A 20,316-nucleotide genomic window follows, 5' to 3' on the forward strand; every position below is an offset into this window, starting at 1 on the left:
TACCCTGCCCAACGGAACATCACCATAACTCTGTGTAGCCCATCAAGTTAGAGTTTTCTAAACCGGGTTAATGTTCAATTTCTAGTCGGTATAGATTTGTTCCCATGATTGTACCTCATTTTGTGTTATGTATACTCCCTACTCTCTCTCTCTCTCTCTCTCACAATTAGTGATTTAAAGCACTCCTTAATCAACATGTAGCACTATCCTAACCTAGCCCTACATAAGACCCATACTCTAACCTTATTCTAAAAAATGTGCCCTAAACTTACTATGCAAAAACATGTCCGAGCCGCCCTAGTATGTGGACAAAAGCACAAATAGATAATGGTAACTTATTTGCTTTTTAGGGGAAAAAATCTCATTATAGCGATTGATGATGCCATCTGGGCCGGACCTTTGAAGAGGGTTACGAAGTCGTTGAAGAAGATGTAATTGGAACGCATCATTCCAAACCCCACTATCTTGTCGCTCTCAACATTCACCCATCGATCAAGCAATGTGAGAATAAAGGACCTTGTCCAATACTTGATAAAACATGGAAACGCCAGACTGTTAGTAAAGCTCAAATAAAGAAACTTTGATGAGATTGATAAAGAAGCAGCAATTCCTAGAAAATTCACTGCATTAAGAATGAGGACATTTGAGCAATTGTTAGACATGATCTTAAGCTATCAAGAATAGATGCAAATGGCACATGTAGAAAATGGGCGAGAAAAATCTCCCAACAATTATAAAACTATACAAAAGCGATACTTATATATATATATATATATATATATATATATATATATATATATATATATATATATATATATAAGTGTGTGTGTGTGATATAAATATTTGGATACACATTATTTACAAGAAAACTACAAGCTTTTTACACATAGAGCTTTTTAATTGTAATTTAAATCCCTTTTTTAAAATATAATAAATATTTGATTTATGTACATCGATTGCTTTCTTGATACTAATATACTCGATTTCTTTTATGAGGATTGGAATCTTTACCTAAAGACCATATAATTGCATACATCGTGAGTTCTCAGCTATATAGATGTTGCTATTTTTAATGTATAGAGATCACTGGTTTACTAGATGAAAATTATATTTCCTATATAGATATTCTAATTTGCTATATAGACTTCATTTCTTTGCTAGTTGTTGTGAGGTGGGTTTTCTATATGGTTATTATCAATTACTATATAGAAACTTCACAATGCTATATAGGAAATGCTATTTATTATATAGAGAAAACTTATGTACTAGTTGTAAGATTAATTTTCTATATTGATATTCATGTTTTTTACATAGAAATCACTTCTTTACTAGATGTAAAGTCAATTTTCTATATAGATATTATCATTTTCTATATAGGAACCACTTATTTGCTAGAACAATATATAGGAACTCACGTTTATTAGATTTAATAAGAAAAAAGTGTGTTGAGATCTAGTAAATTTTTTTTTAAATTTGCTAGATAGACTCAACTGTACTATGTAGGAGTGTGTTTAAAGTCCCTTGTTTAAAGATGAATTTATCCGAGAATATATCTAGGCAATCTTGGGAGCATGTTTGCTTTGGAGTGTTTGGATCTATCCAAGAGTGCTCTAAGCAAAAGCATTATGGAGTAGAGCAGTTGAATTTAAGCCACAAATAATTGTACTCGAGGCCAAATATTTAGAAGAGCTATTGAATTTGAGCCACCACTCGAGGCCAAATATTTAGAAGAGCTATTGAATTTGAGCCACGTACTCGAGGCCAAATATTTAGCAATGCAAGCTGATGCTGATCTTTTGAAGAAGACTAGTATTGCACCCGCGCATTGCTGCGGCCGACCAAGGTTCTAGAAAAGAACTATTCCCTCTCTACAACCATCTCTCTCTCTCTCTCTCACACACACACACACACACACATGCACATGCACATGCACATGATCCTCTCCCTCTCTCTGCCACGTACACACACTCTCAAATGTTGAAACTCTCTCTCTCTCTCTTCTCACATGCACACACATATACACACCTGCTCTCTCTCTCTCTCTCTCTCTCTCTCTCTCTCTCACACACACACACACACACACACACACACACACACATGCACACACTCCCTCTCTCTTCTTACACTCTCCCACACATAGAAGCGCTCTCTCTCTTTCTCTTTCAATCTCTCTCTCTCTCTCTCTCTCACTTACTCTCTCTCTCTCTCTCTCTCTCTCTCTCTCTCACGCACACATACACATATGTAAATATATAGTATATACAATATTATGTTTTAGATACATAAGCCTATACATAGACACATATACTTATACATATATACATGTATTTAAAAATATAAATACAAACATCAACATAATTTAATTAATTTTGATTAAATTTTAATGTGCGGAGATGGGCGATACTTTTAAATATATAGATAGATATATCATACACACATCTAAACACACACACACACACAAACATAAATATCTATATATATATACATACATATGTATGTATGTATATATAAATGTAAATAAAAACACACACACATGTATACACACATATACATATATGTTTTCTATTTAATTTATATTTTATTAAAAGATACTTTTTATTCTCTTTCTCTCTCTTTTCACCCTCCCTCATTACATCTCTCTCTCTCTCTCTCTCACCAGGTCTGGCCCATCTCTCTCTCTCTCTCTTAAGCACATTCTACACAGATGTAGATGTACGCACATGCATGCATATACGCTCTCTCTCTCTCTCTCTCTCTCTCTCACACACACACACACACACACACACACACACACATGTACACACCGCACATACACTAATCTAAACGCACACTCTCTCCTCCCACTCTCTCTCTCTCTCTCTCTCTCTCTCTCACACACACACACACACACACATGTACACACTGCACATACACTAATCTAAACGCACACTCTCTCCTCCCACACAAACTATCTCCTACATAGAAATTATCTGTCGCCTCTCTCTCTCTCTCTCTCTCTCTCTCTCACACACACACACACACACACACACACACACATGTACACACCGCACATACACTAATGAAAACACACACTATCTCCTCCCACACACACTCTCTCCTACATTGAAATTCTCAGCCTCTCTCTCTCTCTCTCTCTCTCATGCACACACACACACATTCTCTCTCTCTCTCTCTCTCTCTTCACGCACACTCTCTCACATAGAAACTCTCTCTCTCTCTCTCTCTCTCTCTCTCTCTCTCTCACACACACACACACACACACACACACACACACTTAAATAGATTTACACACATATATATAATTTTAATTAATTAAATTTTATATTAAATTTTAATGGTAGGGATGAGTGGTGAGTGGTGCTCACTCTCAAATAAATGCATCTTTCATGTAATCTCTCTCTCTCTCTCACACACACACACACACACACACACACACACACACACTCAATTCATACATCCACCTATAATCGTAATAGACCATACAATTATCTTGTCAACTCAACTCATACATCCACCTATAATCGTAATAGACCATAAAGTTATCTATACTCCACCAATGACATTGTGGAAGTAGCAAACCATTCAACGGCTAGTGCAACCTTTTTTATTTTGTGCTCTTACAAAATGACTACCAAAACGACTCACATCTATGGTCCTCACAAATGACTACCATCAAAGACTTTACTTTAACATTTGTACACTTGGACATTGTCTCTCGTAAATGGTGTGCACCAAGGATGATCCTTCTTAGCCCCATGATGCCATCCATCAAACAACTATTTTTTATCCCTTGTGATTAGGTTAGGGTGGGTGACTGACTACAACCATAAACATATGACTCAATGTCCATTTTGTTAATTATCTCATGTAAATAGTTGATGTTATGAGATTTTTATCGTTAGACAACTCTTTTTAATAAGTCTTTTTACATGCATAACCATATAGGTAAAGACATAAATCAAAAAGTCATATGGCCAATACTTATAGGTGAAAATGTATAAAACATATAGGTGTAGAAATAAATAAAAATTCATTTAGCTAATCATTATATTAGGGTTTTCATACCTAATGTCCATGGTTAAGATATAAAACCCTAATGGCCTAATGGTTGCCTATAAATTTGAACACTCAAAAACCCTAATGGCTACTACTGCCTATATGCACATGCACATGCACATTATTTATATATATACATGTTTTTTCTTTAAATGCCTTAAAAAAAAGAGAGTCTTTCGTCGTAATTAACTATTTTCGATCTTGTTGAGGCATAATTGTTAAAAGAAAAACAGTGTTTCATTTTCTAGGAAAATTTTTAAATGATCAAATATTTTGTTTTTTTCTCAAAAGCACGCGCATTTTATCTCTAAAAATATTATTTTTTCCTAATATTATGTTTTAGATACATAAACCTATATATAGACACATATACTTATACATATATACATGTATTTAAAAATATAAATACAAACATCGACATAATTTAATTAATTTTGAATAAATTTTCATGTGCGGAGATGGGTGATAAGTTGTGGTCACTTTTAAATATATAGATAGATATATCATACACACATCTAAACACACACACACACACACACAAACATATATATGTATATATATATATACATACATATGTATGTATGTATATATAAATGTAAATAAAAACACACACATACACACATGTATACACATATACATATATGTTTTCTATTTAATTTATATTTTATTAAAAGATACTTTTTATTCTCTTTCTCTCTCTTTTCACCCTCCCTCATTACATCTCTCTCTCTCTCTCTCTCTCTCTAGGTCTGCCCCATCTCACTCTCTCTCAAGCACATTCTACACATAGATGCAGATGTACACACATGCATGCATATACTCTCTCTCTCTCTCTCTCTCACACACACACACACACACACACACATGTACACACCGCACATACACTAATCTAAACGCACACTCTTTCCTCCCACACAAACTATCTCCTACGTAGAAATTATCTGTCGTCTCTCTCTCTCTCTCACACACACACACACACACATGTACACACCACATACACTAATGAAAACACACACTATCTCCTCCCACACAAACTATCTCCTACATAGAAATTCTCAGCCTCTCTCTCTCTCTCTCTCTCTCTCTCATGCACACACACACACACACACACACACTCTCTCTCTCTCTCTCTTCACGCACACTCTCTCACATAGAAACTCTCATGCACACACACACACACTCTCTCTCTGTTCACGCACTCTCTCTCTCTCTCTCATGCACACACACACACATACACTCTCTCTCTTCACGCACACTCTCTCACATAGAAACTCTCTCTCTCTCTCTCACACACACACACACACACACACACACACTTAAATAGATTTACACATATATAATTTTAATTAATTAAATTTTAGATTAAATTTTAATGGTAGGGATGAGTGGTGAGGTGTACTCACTCTCAAATAAATGCATCTTTCATGTAATCTCTCTCTCTCTCTCTCTCACACACACACACACACACACACACATGTACACTATTTATATATACATGCTTACATACCTATAGATACACATACATACATAATATATATAAGTGTGTGTATTTATAGGTATGTAAGCATGTATACAAAGATTTCATTGAAAGATGTGAGATGAGATCTTCTTAGATTCAAATTCAAAATTGCTTTGGAAGATGTGTCCTCCTCACTCTTGAAGGAGGAGTGGCCATTTTGAAATAGGCCCCCCTCCTTTGCCCACGTGGATGGAGGGCCACTCTCCCTTAATCCTGTATAGATATAGATATGGAAGACCTCGGATCTGCGGAAGAACCTCACGAAGTTGTGGAGGGTAGGTCTGCATATAATTGTATTGCTCCGTGAGGAAAATTTAACGTGGACGATGATTTGATTTGACGTAGAGGCCGGATCTTGGAATAAAGACGGACACAGTAAGAAGCGTGGCTGACCAAATGAGCCGGTTGGCGGGCGGGGCGGGAATAGTGGGCGTCAGGCCGCCATGTTCATCATCAGCAGTACTGCGGCCGCCTCCGACAACCAGGAGAAACGAAAGATTGTGCAGAAAGAGGCCAACAGGATAACAGATCAAGTACAGAAGCTGGCGGACAAATTGTCATCGTCAACTTCATCGTCAACCGAGTTCGAGCACTTGAATGAGGCCGTGGTTAGCCTGTGCTGCGAAGCTTGCATTCTGCAGAGCAGAATGACGACCGGTATGAGCATTCAGTTTTTATCTATCTTTCATGGAAATTTTGCAATTTTTGGTGGAGTTTTTTTATAGCATTTTTCTTTAAATTTTTTTGTAAAAGTCGTTCCAACTTTTACGAATGTAAACTCTTCTCTTTTTTCTTTTGTAATTTTACTACAACAATTCTCTTATATTGTGTAGCCCTACAGTTGAGCAAATGACACAAAACCAAGGAAGGCATGCCACCTCCTCTAGAAACCTCCTTTGTTGAGCGTGCAAACCCCCTCTGTGTGTTTGATCTCTAAGAACATCCCTAATCTTTGTCAAGAGCAATGGTCTGCAAGAATTTGGAGAGAGAGAGAGAGAGAGAGAGAGAAAGAGAGAGAGAGAGAGCATGATAGAACGAAAGATAGATGAAAAATGCTCCCTTTATGATGAGGCTTGAGCAAGGCGAAGCGGCATTTGATATTTCCATAACTTATGTCTAGTAGGGCTGCTTTAAAAAAAAGGCTTGCTGAAAAATGTTGTTTATTTTTCCATTAACATCAGTCCGTATCTCTCTTATGTGTGTGTATGTGAGGGCAAAAGGACCAGACATACGAGAGATCAGAGCAAAACAACACAGCATGAAATAGGTGAGTGAGTCTATATATAATGGAGTGAACATATGTACAAGAGTCCTCTGATGTGAGGCGACTATGAGAAGAAAGACCAATGCAGAAGCAGAGATGACATCGGAGATGAAGCACGGTCGATGACAAAGGCTTGCGTCTATGTGAGGCAAAGCACTCCGAGAGGTAGTCAGTGTCGAAGGCTCACGTCGGTGGATGCAGAGGCACTCGGAGGTGGTAGTGGCAGTAGAAGATGAGGTGATGCAGCCTCAGGTGACCAAGGGTGCTCTGCGGCACCTGTGGGTAGATGAAGAGTAGAGAGGGCTACCATCTTGAGTGGTGTAGTGGTGCAAGCTCTGGTGACAAGGGTGCAGGCTCTAGTGACAAGGGTGCTGCGTACCTGAAGGGTGAAGAGCACAGAGGGCTGCCGTCCCGAGTGGTGCTGAATGGTGAAGACAAGGAGAGAGTGGGCTGCCATCCCGATGGTGTGATGTAGGAGGGAGAGGGCTGCTGTCCTAGAGAGTACTGATGATAAAATGATGATGTCCTGGACTGTAGCAGAGAGTGGGCAGCTGTACAGATGGTGTGAGCTAAGGAAAAATGCTGAAGTGCTCTATGTAGCAGAGAGGGCTGTTGTCCCATGAGTTGAAGATAAAACGTTGATATGCTCTATTGTAGCAAAGACGGCTGATGTCCCATGATCAAATATGTAACGCTGATGTGATCTATGTAACAAACAGGGCTGTTGTCCCATGAGCAGATATCTAACACTCAATGCAAAACGTTGATATGCTCTACTATAGCAAAGAGGGCTGCTGTGCAATGATCAGATATGTAACGCTGATGTGATCTATGTAACAGAGAGGGCTATTGTCCCATGAGCAGATATGTAACGCTGATGTATTGAATGTAGCAGAGAGGGCTGTTGTTCCATGGTGTGGCCTGTAGCAAAGTGGGCTACTGTCCGAAGGTATGGCTAGTAGTAAACGCTGAGGTGCTGTACTGTCACGCGATGATGATAAAGCAATGTGGTGTGTGCGCCCAATGCAGCAACAACAACAACAAATGGTAACGGATATGGTCGAGAAGTGGTACACTGTAATGAATGATGAGGCTAATGTATAAATAGTATGAGGGAGTGCTAGTCAGCTAGCCTAAAGGCTGTTAGCCCCAGCAATAAAGACACAAAAATCCCAAATGAAACCAATAAAGCCCAGTAAATTTCCTTTTTAGGGCTAGACAAAAAGTTGTTTTCACACACCCTCTCTCAGGCCAAAAAGGGAACCATGAGAGAAGATGATGGATGTCAGGGTCCAACACTGACACACTGGCAGAAGGAATGTAACCCCCTCTGGAAACAAAATCTGATACAATCAGGGAGGGCGATCGTGATGGCAAAGGTGGTGAAGGTGAGGTGATGTAGATGGATTGATTGTTTCCCAAAGTAAGATCTTGAACAGGACTCTCATCTGAGTAAGAAGTCCCATTTCCTGCGTGGTCTAGATCAGAGTTTGGAGAATCAACTTCTGGTGAGAAGAATTGGTTCTCTAGGAGTGCAGGTAGACGATCCATGCTGTGTGCTCTCGAGGTCTTCAATCCATTTGCTCACGATAGCTCTGATACTATGTGAGGGAAAAAGGACGAAAGGACCAAATGTCGGAGAGATAAGAGAAAAACAACATAGCATGAAATAGGTGGGTGAGTCTATATATAATGGTGAGTGACCATATGTACAAGAGCCCTCTGATGATGTGAGGTGACTCTGAGAAGAAAGACCAGTGCAGAAGCAGAGATGATGTCGGAGTTGAAGCACGGTCAATGACGAAGGCTCGCATCAATGTGAGGCAAAGCACTCCGAGAGGTGGTCGGTGTAGAAGGCCCACGTTGGTGGATGCAAAGGCACTCCGAGGTGGTAGTGGCAACAGAAGATGAGGTGATGCAGGCTCTAGTGACATGGGTGATGCCGTACCTGAGGTGGTAGATGAAGAGCACATAGGCCAATGAGCTGATAGCTCAAGTGGTGAGGGTGTTTGCCTAGGATCGAGAGGTCTTGGGTTCAAAACCCCTCTTGGTGCTTCCTCGGCGGCATCGCCTACGGGTGGATAAATAAGCGCCTATGGGTGGCCACCTATGGACGGTGAAAAATTGGTAACTATGGGAGGATCTTGGGCTAAAGGCCAATTGGAAAAGAAGAAGAAGAAGATGAAGCGCAGATATGGCTTTCGTCCTGAGAGTGTAGTGGTGCAAGCTCTGGTGACAAGGGTGCTGCGTACCTGAAGGGTGAAGAGCAAAGAGGGCTATCGTCCAGAGTGGTGCTGATGGTAAAGACAAGTAGAGAGTGGGCTGTCGTCCCAATGGTGTGATGTAGCAGAGAGAGGGATGCTGTGCCAAAGAGTACTGATGATAAAATGATGATGTCTTGTACTGTAGCAAAAATTGGGCTGCTTTCCCAATGGTGTGAGCTGAGGAAAAATGCTGAAGTGTTGTATGTAGCAAAGAGGGCTGCTGCCCCATGAGCTAAAGATAAAACGTTGATATGCTCTACTATAGCAGAGAGGGCCCCTGTCCCATGATCAGATATGTAACGCTGATGTGTAACAGAGAGGGTTGTTGTTCCATGAACAGATATGTAACGTTGATGTACTCAATGTAGCAGAGAGGGCTACTGTCCCACGGTGTGGCCAGTAGCAGAGTGGGCTGCTGTCCCAAGGTGTGGCCAATAGTAAACACGAAGGTGCTGTACTGTCGGTGATGATGATAAAGCAATGGCCGGTGTGGCAGCAATAACAAATGGTACCGGATATGGTCAATAAGTGGTACACTGTGATAAATGATGAGGCTAACTTATAAACAGTATGAGGGAGTGCTGGGTCGGCCAGCCTAAAGGCTGTCGGCTACTAGTAGCAAAGACACAAAAATCCCAAATAAAACCAATAAAGCCCAACAAATTTCCTTTTTTTTAAGGGCTGGACAAAAAGTTGTTTTCACACACCCTCTCTCAGGCCAAAAAGGGAACGATGAGAGAAGATGAGAAAAGATGATGGATGCCTGGGTTCCACACTGACACACTGGCAGAAGGAATGTAACCCCCTCTGGAAACTAAATCTGATATAATCAGAGAGGACGATTGTGATGGTAAAGGTGGTGAAGGTGAGGTGATGTAGATGGGTTGATAGTCTCCCAAAGTAAGATCTTGAACGGGACTCTCCACTGAGTAAGAAGTCCCATGCCTTGTGTGCACAAATCTTATTCAGAGTTAGAGTGGATGTGGAGACCGGGCCAGGCATTCAGTGAAAAGGTTGCTAGAGTAGGAAGGATGAGAGAGGGACTCCGGGAATAGAATGGGATGATGACAGTCATCCAAGAAGCAGATTGGAATCCCGTCATCAAGTTTAGCAGAGGGGGATGTCATGTGCACACACATGTACATGCTTAGCTCAGATGCTAACCTAAGGAGGCAACAAGATAAAGAAGAAAAGATCAAAATAGAACCATATTTTTTAAGCCTAAACTGTGGAGCATCTTGTGGAAGGACACAGGGGTTGTCGGCCAGGGAATATTCTTGTCGGCTACAGCATATATACGATTTATTTGTCGAGGAGGTGGCCTACCAGCAGTCGGCCAGTCCATGAGGTGTTCTCAAGCCTATATAAAGGCTTTTGTGCTCATTGTTTCATTCATTCAACTCCTTTTGAGTTGGGTCTAGACATAGGACTAGGGATAGGGTTTGTCTACCTTTTCCAAAAGGCAGCCCATGGTGGCTGCAAGGGATTATGTACCTTTTTGTACCATATGAAATACTGAATTTCCAGCTATCTCTCTCTCTCTACTCTCCCTTCTATCTGTGTTTTTGCATCAACATGTTCTAGATGGTGTTTAGGGCTGAAAGAAGACTCTCAAAGCTTCCGCATGTAACAAGGCCAATGAGGTGATAGCTGTCAAATCCCGAGATCTCTCCGAGAAGAAAACGTGCAAAACAACCATGAAAAGCAAGACAAAGTAACAAACCCTAACCCTAGAAGGCAAAGCGGAAGAAACATATCTGGGTGCAGGCATACTTGCCACCCAACCATGACAGCCGTGAGAGAGGCTCACAATCTTGGCCATCCCCACCAAGCCACAAGCTAGAGCATCAAGCTCTCATGAGTGCTCTGCCATCATCCTCATCCGATGTACTCTACCACCCGGGGTTGTCCCCCAAGGACGTCGGCCTCCTGCGCGATGGTGCTCCTGCTCCACGCGCTCTGCACTCCTGTGCTTGATCTGTCGGTGTGTGCCCAACTGGTACCCCTCCCCCCAATAAATAGGGAAGGAACGCCCAAAAAGCACAGGCCATCAATAGCGGACCAAAAAGCACGTCCGCTGACAACATATCACACTCTAGCTCGCCAATCTGCCTGCCCCTAGCGTGCACATGACATACTCCCCTTCCTCAAAAGATCTCACTCTTGAGCTCAAGAAAAAGAACTCAAGGAGAAGTCACACACGCAACACTAGAGAAACACCCTCTATTGGTCGAAACCAATAGTCTCAAGGACAATTCGACTAAGAGATCGACTTGCTCAAGTAACATCACATGAGCGTCAATTCCTAGTCACAAAAGCCTAATCCGGAGCAAATGGATCATCTGGGTAACTCTAAGTTGACAATGCTACCAATACCAAAGGTAAGCAACCATTGTCCTAAAGAGTTATCCCGAAACCAAAAGTATCTTGCATTTGACTACCATGCTTTCATCTTGATGTCCTCTATAAATCTGGTCTGGAAAAGAAACCACAAAACTGGGAAAACCCAGAACCTATTATTGAAGCCTGAACCAAGTGGAACACAACAGTAGTCTCTTCCCAAACAAGAGAAGAACTGATCTTCTAGAAAAGATCATCAATCTGTACTTCGTCACCTCGGAGGTCTAACTTCCCAAACAGACCTCGGTAAGTCTATGAGTACCTTGGACATGAAAGGAACAATTGTTCCAACAGACCTGGTTATGACACAAGCTAGCATCTATCATAACTCTCTGTATCGAACGTAAAGTATCTATCCCTCAAAAATGTTGAGATAGCCTTGTGTTTGTAGGCGCAACGTCTGAATAAAGCCTTGACAATCTGGCGTAGCCCCGTAACATGCTATGGATCATGGCGTCCCATACCACCATGATACTGTCAGAATACGCAGGGGAGATGATGACCAGATCTGGGAACACAAGCAAAAAACGCATGCAGAAAAACAGCACAAGAGAGAGAGAGATATAGGCGTGTAACTCTGCTCTGATATACACAAGAAGATCCTGGTATGATACACTGAGTGGTATGGGGCTGGGGGCCTATTTATATGCCCCCACATCAGCAGTCGGCTTGCTGTAGGCAGCCGACTGACCTTGAAAACTCCACGACCAGCATCAACTCCAGTCGAGCAGATCATCAGCAGTCGGCCAGCTCTGGCATGGGGTCGTGGACCAGTTCAGCAGTCGGCCAGCAAATGGGCTGCCTCCCAAGCCACAAAAAATGGGAAAAATAGGGGAAAAATGCGGGGAGTGAGGAAAAATGATAAAACCCCTCATAAGGGCGGGCACACCCACAACAAAGGCCCTGGTGTATAAAACTGGACAGGAGATGACTTCTAACACCCTCTCTCAGCTCGTGGCGTGAAACCAACCACTGGGAGCTAGGGTGCCGCCTGAGCAAATCCTGAGAGAGCGACTTCGTGAAGAGGTCCACCGTACTGTCCTCCATCGAACAGAACTCTAGCAGGATGTCATCAGCAACGATCTGTTCACGAACAAAGTGCCTCTGGATGACCATGGGTTCCTTCAGTGGAAGCCCAAACCTGCAATGCAACCTCTGCATCCTCACCACCTCACAAGCAGCCCGGTACTCTGCCTCTGTCCGCGACAAGGCAAAAAATGACTGCCTCTTACTGCTCCGAAAAGCTGCTCTTGGGCCTGAAGTAGATCTCCTCGTGTCCGGATCTCCTCCCCAAACTGAGTCACTCCAACCGTGGAGTCGGACTCCATCCAACAATCCCCCTCCTGTGTACAAGAGTCCATGATCCTTCGCATGCCGCAGAAACCACAGGAAACGCAATCCTGCCTCCCAAAGAGTCATCCGCAACAGTGAGCTCAACTGCCTCATCAGGAAGCTCCCGTCCAATCTGGTGTCCATCAACCAGATCAATGAACCATACAGCTTCTGAGTCAAAAAGGCATCACATTGCTCACAAGGATCAACACCTGTTACGGTGCAAAAACAAGTCCCGGAAACCTGATGAAGACCACGCAAGGCCTTCTGAAGCCTGTCAACCACCCCCTCTGAATCCGGAACCACAAAGCTTGGAGAAACCACCTCCTTCTGCAAGTAATCACCTGCCACCTGCTTGGCTTTCCGAAAGGTCCCCGTGGAAAGAACATCCTCATCTACTGGAGGTTCTTTGTCCCGAACACGACGAGACACCAGAGCATAAGTGACCTGTTCAGTTTCCTCTGACTCACGAACACAAGAACCACCAACATCAGTACTGGAAAGTTCCTGCCAACTGCTGCCATCTACTGGTAAGCTATCCACCATCTGGTCCTGGAAAGCCTGTACCTGCAGCGTTTCCACACTTAAGTGGCCATTACCAGACTGCCACTCATCACAAACCTGAGGACCTGGGAGAGAGAGAGTGCTGAAAGCTTGTAAACTCCATTCTCCACTCCATCGTCCCAAACCACTTGGCTTGTTGCTTTGTCCCGGAGAGCAACAAAATGCTCATCAAACTCCACCCGTACGCCAGTCTTGCAAACCTGATGCACTGACAACAGATGAAAACCAAGTGCCGGAACATACACAACCTGGGAGGAATGCTTCCCTCCTCTGCCATTGGGAACTATCTCCATCCTGCCCTCACTGTGAACTGGGATAGTGGACGTATCCCCAGTAAGAATGTGACCAGAAAGCCTGCAGAGATCCTGTAAACCGGAACGGGAAGGAGTCATGTGCCTGGAAGCACCACTATCAAGAATCCACTCCCGAGTATCCATTGCGGAGAGTCCTCCAATCTCCTCCCTGCCTGAAGAAAATGAAACATCGGTGTCCACCACCTCCAGGTGCACAAAAGCCGGAGTCTTCATGATTGCTACTGAGGAGTCTTCACCCTTCTCGGTCTTCCGCTTGGGACACTGCCTCCAATAGTGGCCTTTCTCGCCACAATCATTACAGGTCCTCTCTGCCTTCAGTTTCTCGCGGTCAGCGTCGGACTTCTTCTCAGAAGACTTCTCCGATGAAGCCTTCCCTTTGCCCGAGTTACGGCCTTTCGACCGTTGGCCAGTTAAGGCCTCCGAACCTCCACCCTGAGGAGGGTTCGTGAATCGTTCCTCCTGGTCCAGGACCATGGGCACAAGCTCCTCCCACGTGATGGTGCTGAGCCTGCCACTGGTAATCAAAGACGAGTAAAATGCTGAGTACGAAGAGGGCAAATGTGACAGCAACGTGATGGCCATGTCCTCTGACGATATCTCCTTCCCAGCTTGAAGAACTTCTTGCTGAAGAGCCTGCAGCTTGTTAATATGCTCCCGCATCGTCGACGACTTTGCAGGGCTCATAACTCGCATCTGTACTTCCAAGGAAATCCTCTTCATGGGCGATACCCTGTTGTAAAGAGAAGCCAAATGCTGCCATATACCTCTGGCCAACGTCATGTGCTTTACATGATTGATTACCTGTGGTGTGCAGTTGAGAAAGATAAACGAACGGACCCTGGCGTTGACACGATCCCACATCTGTGTCTGAGCCTCCTGGTCCTTTCGGATCGACGGTAATTCCCCTTCCTCTACTTCCGGCCGTGGAACACCAACAACGACGAAATCGGCGAGGTCGTAAGACTCCAGAACAGATTCCATCATCACCTTCCATATGCCGTAGTTGCTCCCGTCCAACTGACGATCCACTGGGAACGTGGGGAGTGTCGGGATCTTCACATGTCTCTCGGCCATCTCAAACAAATCTGCCATTGCGGGGATGTACTCTGAAAAGGGTGGGTGGGTGGGAACAAAGAAGAACTAAAACCTGCAAGTGGCTGTCCAACAAATCAGCCCGCCGTCCTCTTGCTTCTCCTCTTCCCGAACAGCCCAAAACAGTCCACCAATCAGCCACAAAACAGTCCCCCTCTTGTTCACACAAATCCCAAGAACTATCTAGAGCCTAGGCTCTGATACCAGGTCAGAATACGCAGCGGAGATGATGACCAGATCTGGGAACACAAGAGCAAAAAATGCATGCAGAAAAACAGCACAAGAGAGAGAGAGATATAGGCGTGTAACTCTGCTCTGATATACACAAGAAGATCCCGGTATGATACACTGAGTGGTATGGGGTTGGGGGCCTATTTATATACCCCCACATCAGCAGTCGGCCTGCTGTAGGCAGCCGACTGACCCTGAAAACTCCACGACAAGCATCAACTCCAGTCGGGCAGATCATCAGCAGTCGGCCAGCTCTGGCATGGGGTCGTGGACCAGTTCAGCAGTCGGCCAGCAAATGGGCTGCCTCCCAAGCCACAAAAAATAGGGGAAAAATGCGGGGAGTGAGGAAAAATGATAAAACACCTCATAAGGGCGGGCACACCCACAACAAAGGCCCTGGTGTATAAAACTGGACAGGAGATGACTTCTAACAGATACACCCCATACACGTGCTATGATTACTACAAAACACCAGTTTGTGGATCTGTTGCTCGTGATCTATCAAAAACAATAAATGCCAATGGCTAACCATGTGCCACAAACTGAAACAAGCTCTCGAAAAGGAAGAACTCCAAACAAGACTAGTGATCATAACTTGGTTCAGGGATTAGACAACATCTTTGTACACAAAGAAGAACAACCTTGACCAGCGTCCCAGTCAAAGCATCTGTCTAAACCCAGAAAATCTTGGAAACCAAAACTTGCTTCCAAAAACTTATGTGCATAGAGCAAATTCTTGAATAACCATGATTCAATAGTCTTGGTATAAGAATAGGCGGGTATACTTGGAATAGCGTGAATATCTGTACACTCCTGCTATGGACATAAAACTAGAGGGCCATCAAAACCTTAAAGGACAGTAAGGCTGAAAAGGTACATATTGGCTATTGTCGCATAACCATCTTGTCATGCAATCCCAACAAGTAAACTTAATCTGGATGCCCTCTATCAAATATCCGTGTAGCCACAATGTCTATGTGTAGTCAACTATTCCTCAATCCTACATATGTAGATAAGTCTTGCCTATCAAAGTCCAACAATGAAAACAATGGTCATTCCAATATCTGTAGGGTATTAGGTTTATGTCTTGCATGGTACAAGCCCATGACTAACTCTTGTGTGTATGTCCAAAAAATTCTTGGAGTAGAAACTCCTGTGTGTGCCAAGAACAACTTCGTATACGAGCAAAACAAGATACAGTACTAGCTTCTTCTATCGTTCCATATATAGAATGTGTCTGGTACGAACATATACCTCTTAACATGCAGGTTCAAATCAAGGATACGACAAAGCATGTGCATCGAGTCGTGCAAGTACACCTTTTATTCCGTACACAAGCTTGTCTTGTTTCACCTTGAGATAAGAGTCAAAACTTAACCCCCAAATCTGTGAAGAACAGTCCAAACTTTTGAGAGACAAAGGAAAGAAAAAGTTCGAGAGAAGAAAGGGTTTGTGGGAACCCACTTGCCCGCGCTGGACTGCTCAGGGAAAAACCCGTGCTTTTTTCAAAAAATCCTCCTTCTTAATGGCCAGGTGAGTTTTTAACTTTGCTCTTTTTAACCCAAAAAAAAAAAAAAACTGCTGCCTAAGAAAGCAACTCGCCTGCTTTCCTGACTGCCTACCTGTGCCATAGAGAGGGGAATCCCCTCCAGATCTGGCTGCGCCCATCTGGGCCGTCCACCATGCCTTGCCCTAGCCTACGCAGGGTTCTTTGACCTACCCGCTCACTGAAGAAAGGAGGGGCCCTCTGCCCTGGCCATGCCCTTGGGCCTCCCACTGGCTGCAGGTCACCTTGATCTGCCGAGCCCAGGTGGAACCGTCTTTCCTCCCCGCAGGCTGCCTGCGGGGAGGAAAGAGGGTTCCAATTTTGATCGCAGGCTGCCTGCAATCAAAATTGGGCTTTGCTTGGCCTGCTGCCCGCTGCCCGCTGCCCGTCCCGCCTGACTGCCCTGTGCGCCTTGGGCTGGCCGCCCACAGGCCTGAACATGGCCGCCTTGTGGGCTGGCCTTTGGCCGCCTTCTTGCAGCCCAGCCACACAGCCGTGGGCTGGCTGCTGGCCACACAAGGTTGGCTGGCCACATCTAGGCCGGCCACCATGCCCACAATCACGCGAGTAAAAGCAACGCAGCACCAAATCGAGGACAGTCCAAATCACATGAATCCCGAGGAGCTCTACATGCAGCCATTCACGGGCATTCAAACATGGCGCTTTTTCTCACACCAATCATGGCATAAAAACCACGTGCATCCATGGTGCTTTTTCTTGCACACCCGCTAGCTTTCTCTCTCTCTCTCTCTCTCTCTCTCTCATCATCTTGCAATAAACGTACACATGTACGCTGCAGGAAACATAGAAAGAACTCACCCGAAGGTGTCCCGCTCGCATCTTCCTCCTGGAGAGGCTGTAATACCACTGTCAAATCCCAAGATCTCTCCGAGAGGGAAATCTGCAAAAACAACCATGAAAAGCAAGACAAAGCAACAAACCCTAACCCTAGAAGGCAAAGCGGAAGAAACATATCTGGGTGTGCAGGCATACTCGCCACCCAACCCATGCTTGCACGCTAGGGACAGGCAAGCGGATAACGGGCTAGAGTGCTATCCATGGGAACAAGGGTCAGCACGATTGTTTTTCTCTTTCTTGCTTTTCCGCTATTCTTGCCGTGTGTGTGCTTTTCTTGGCGGACACTCTTCCCTGAGGCTATATAGGGAGGGCCAAGGCCATAGTTGCACATACCTGCCAGGGAGGAGCAGAGCATCGAGCTACCAGCGTAGGTTCACCAGGCGGTATGGGACCCCAAGGGTGAGGTATGACTTGCAGGGTTAGTAGTTCCCATGAGGCTCTCTAGCCCGGGCTTAGGGGGATGCTCGGATTCCACGGGTTCTGGACTCGTGACCATCATGGTTGGGTGGTGAGTTGCCTGCAGATGATTCTGGTGTTGATGACCATGGTTTCGATAGGTTCGATCCTGTGAGGACATGACAGTTGGTATCAGAGCTGCCCTATCTTGGATGATTTTGATCATGGTTGAAGTGACGCAAGGTATGCTGGATTGGTGAATTCTAGGTATGTGCAAATTTTTGTTTTAGCATTGATATTACTAGAAATTGCTAGATTTCGTCATTCAAAGAGATAGGGAGGATGATCTGTGTGTGGGAGGCTAGGGGAGGATGATCTGTGTGTGGGAGGTTGAGACCTGGATAGGAAAGGGAATTTGCGCAAGCTAGGAAGAGTGAAAGTTGTGTTGCGCTGGAAGGAAAAGGGGAGATTTGAGAGGAAGCATGGCGCCTTGAATCAGGTGGATACCCGATATGGCGGGTTTAGGCAGGCAGGTGCGAGTTTTTTTGGCAAAGTTGAACAGGGTGGAGATTCCTATGATGGAAGCTCGGAGGTGCCCTGTATGAGGCGCCTACCCGGATAGGAGAGGATTCTCAACCAAGCTGAGTTGATTCAGGGGTGAGGGTTTAGGCTAATTTAGAAAAGCACTCCTGCTTTTAGTAGCCCCAAGGCGAGATCTAAATTTGGAATTAGCTAGAGTAAGCCCCAAGGCCAGGATCTAAATTTGGTGGGCTTTGCTTTTTTGTAAAGCAAAGGCCCCAATTTTAGTAAAAGCCCACGAATCCTTTATAGGAGAGGGCGCCCCATGTTTAGAATCATCTAGCCAGGACTAGACAGGCGCCTTGAACCTGGAGCTTTTGCCTTATTGCTTTTCACCCTAGATTTTCTGAAACCGGCCTCTGGTAGAAACCAAAGTGCGGTAGACTAGCAGTCACCCTTCCACTTGTAGTCCAGATATAAAAACAAATTTAATTGGAGCTAGAGTGCCCCAAAACTGAAAATAGAACGACACCTGTTGGCCCCAAAGCTTGGCGCCCCTTGCGGTATTTCTTTATTCAATTTCAAAAATGTGTAAGGCTGAGTACAACAAAACCAGCCAAGAGAATACACGTGTATGTCCAATCTGGCAGCCCACAATACCTCTTAGCACAGAGGATTCACACACATAGATCTGTGTCTCAAAGCAACACTCTGTGCTTCCCTTTGATCAGCCAAGACCATTCAGCAGGACAGCCTTGAGCATACATCTGGCATATCTCATGCATCATGATTCAACAACTCAGCACAAACATACATTCACTGTCCAACCTCTGTTTCCACCCTTTTCAATCTGCCATACCCCTCCTCTCACAAGGGGCCAGATAGCACAAATCTGCAGCAGTCATAAGCCAATGGAAAGAAAGATAGATGAACAAATTCAGAGCTTACCAAGTCAGCACGTGGTTCTGCACTCGTGGAACAGTTCGTACCAGTCTGCACTTGACAACGATTGTCTGTATTGTTTCCCCTGCAACCACTTGACTATCGCACCAACCAAGCTCTGGAAAAGCTCTGCCTGTAAAACTGGGAGTGCTATACCTGTCTGTACAGACCAGAAAATCAGCACTGTACTTGTCCGTATAGCCTGTACTAGCAGTCCACGTGGCATTGTACCTGCCTGCGTTGCCTGAAACCAACCTCTGTACCCGAGTGTACCTGCTCAGCCAGTCAGCGCCGCCTGTACCAGTTCTGTCCAGCATTGTCAGCACCTGCCCTGTCCAGTGCCGCCAGCACCTGCCCTGCCCGTACAGCTGTCCGTACAACTGTACCAGCAGCAGAACCTGCAGCAGCAGCAGCTCTGTACCTGTCTTCCGCTACTACTGTCAGCGCAGCTTGTACCAGTAGATGTACCTGCAGTAGCCTATCCGTACAGAGTTGTACGACTGGACTGTACGGCCTGTTTTGCACAGAAAATTCCAACAAAAACCAGCAGCCAGCAGTCCCACGTTTCTTCTCCTCTTCTCCACGCTTGAGCTTGCACGATTCCCAAAAGCAAGAGAGAGAGTGAGGTGAGAGAGGCATACAACTCCAAAAGTGGAGTTGCCCCCTCTCCAAACTTATCCTAGGGCCCCAACTTTAATAATCATTAAAGTTCCCTAGGGGCCACTAAGTCCTAGGGGCAACCTTCAATAAAACATTAGAAACATTAATGTTTTTGCCCCCCTTCACATCTAAAGTGTCCACACATCATTCTCATTTGTTCGGGCACCCCAAATGTGAATCTTTTAATATTTTTGCTCAGCAACCACCATGCCCACACTTGTGCTGTTCCATTTTCACAGGGCCATGACATACCCCCCTCTTGAAAAATGGCAAGCGTCCTCGATTGCATTCTGGTGATACAGCAAAATATCCAAAGTGAAATATACAATATGGCAAGATCAGTGTCCCAATCTCTCTAA

General features: G+C 44.4%; 1 long non-coding RNA gene across 3 annotated transcripts in view; it reads left to right on the forward strand.

Annotated features, from left to right (window-relative positions):
* Positions 1–5,796: 5,796 nt before the first annotated feature.
* LOC147607089 (uncharacterized) overlaps positions 5,797–20,316 on the forward strand; it is a 183,763-nt gene continuing 169,243 nt past the window's right edge. For all 3 annotated transcript variants that reach the window (XR_015264883.1, XR_015264885.1, XR_015264886.1), the window contains exon 1: positions 5,797–6,232. This is a non-coding gene — a long non-coding RNA (uncharacterized LOC147607089). The remainder of the gene's footprint in view (positions 6,233–20,316) is intronic.

This window comes from Cibotium barometz, chromosome 56 (genome assembly GCF_041138505.1).
Source record: "Cibotium barometz isolate CiBa-2024 chromosome 56, ASM4113850v1, whole genome shotgun sequence".
In the NCBI taxonomy this organism is placed as follows: Eukaryota; Viridiplantae; Streptophyta; class Polypodiopsida; order Cyatheales; family Cibotiaceae; genus Cibotium; species Cibotium barometz.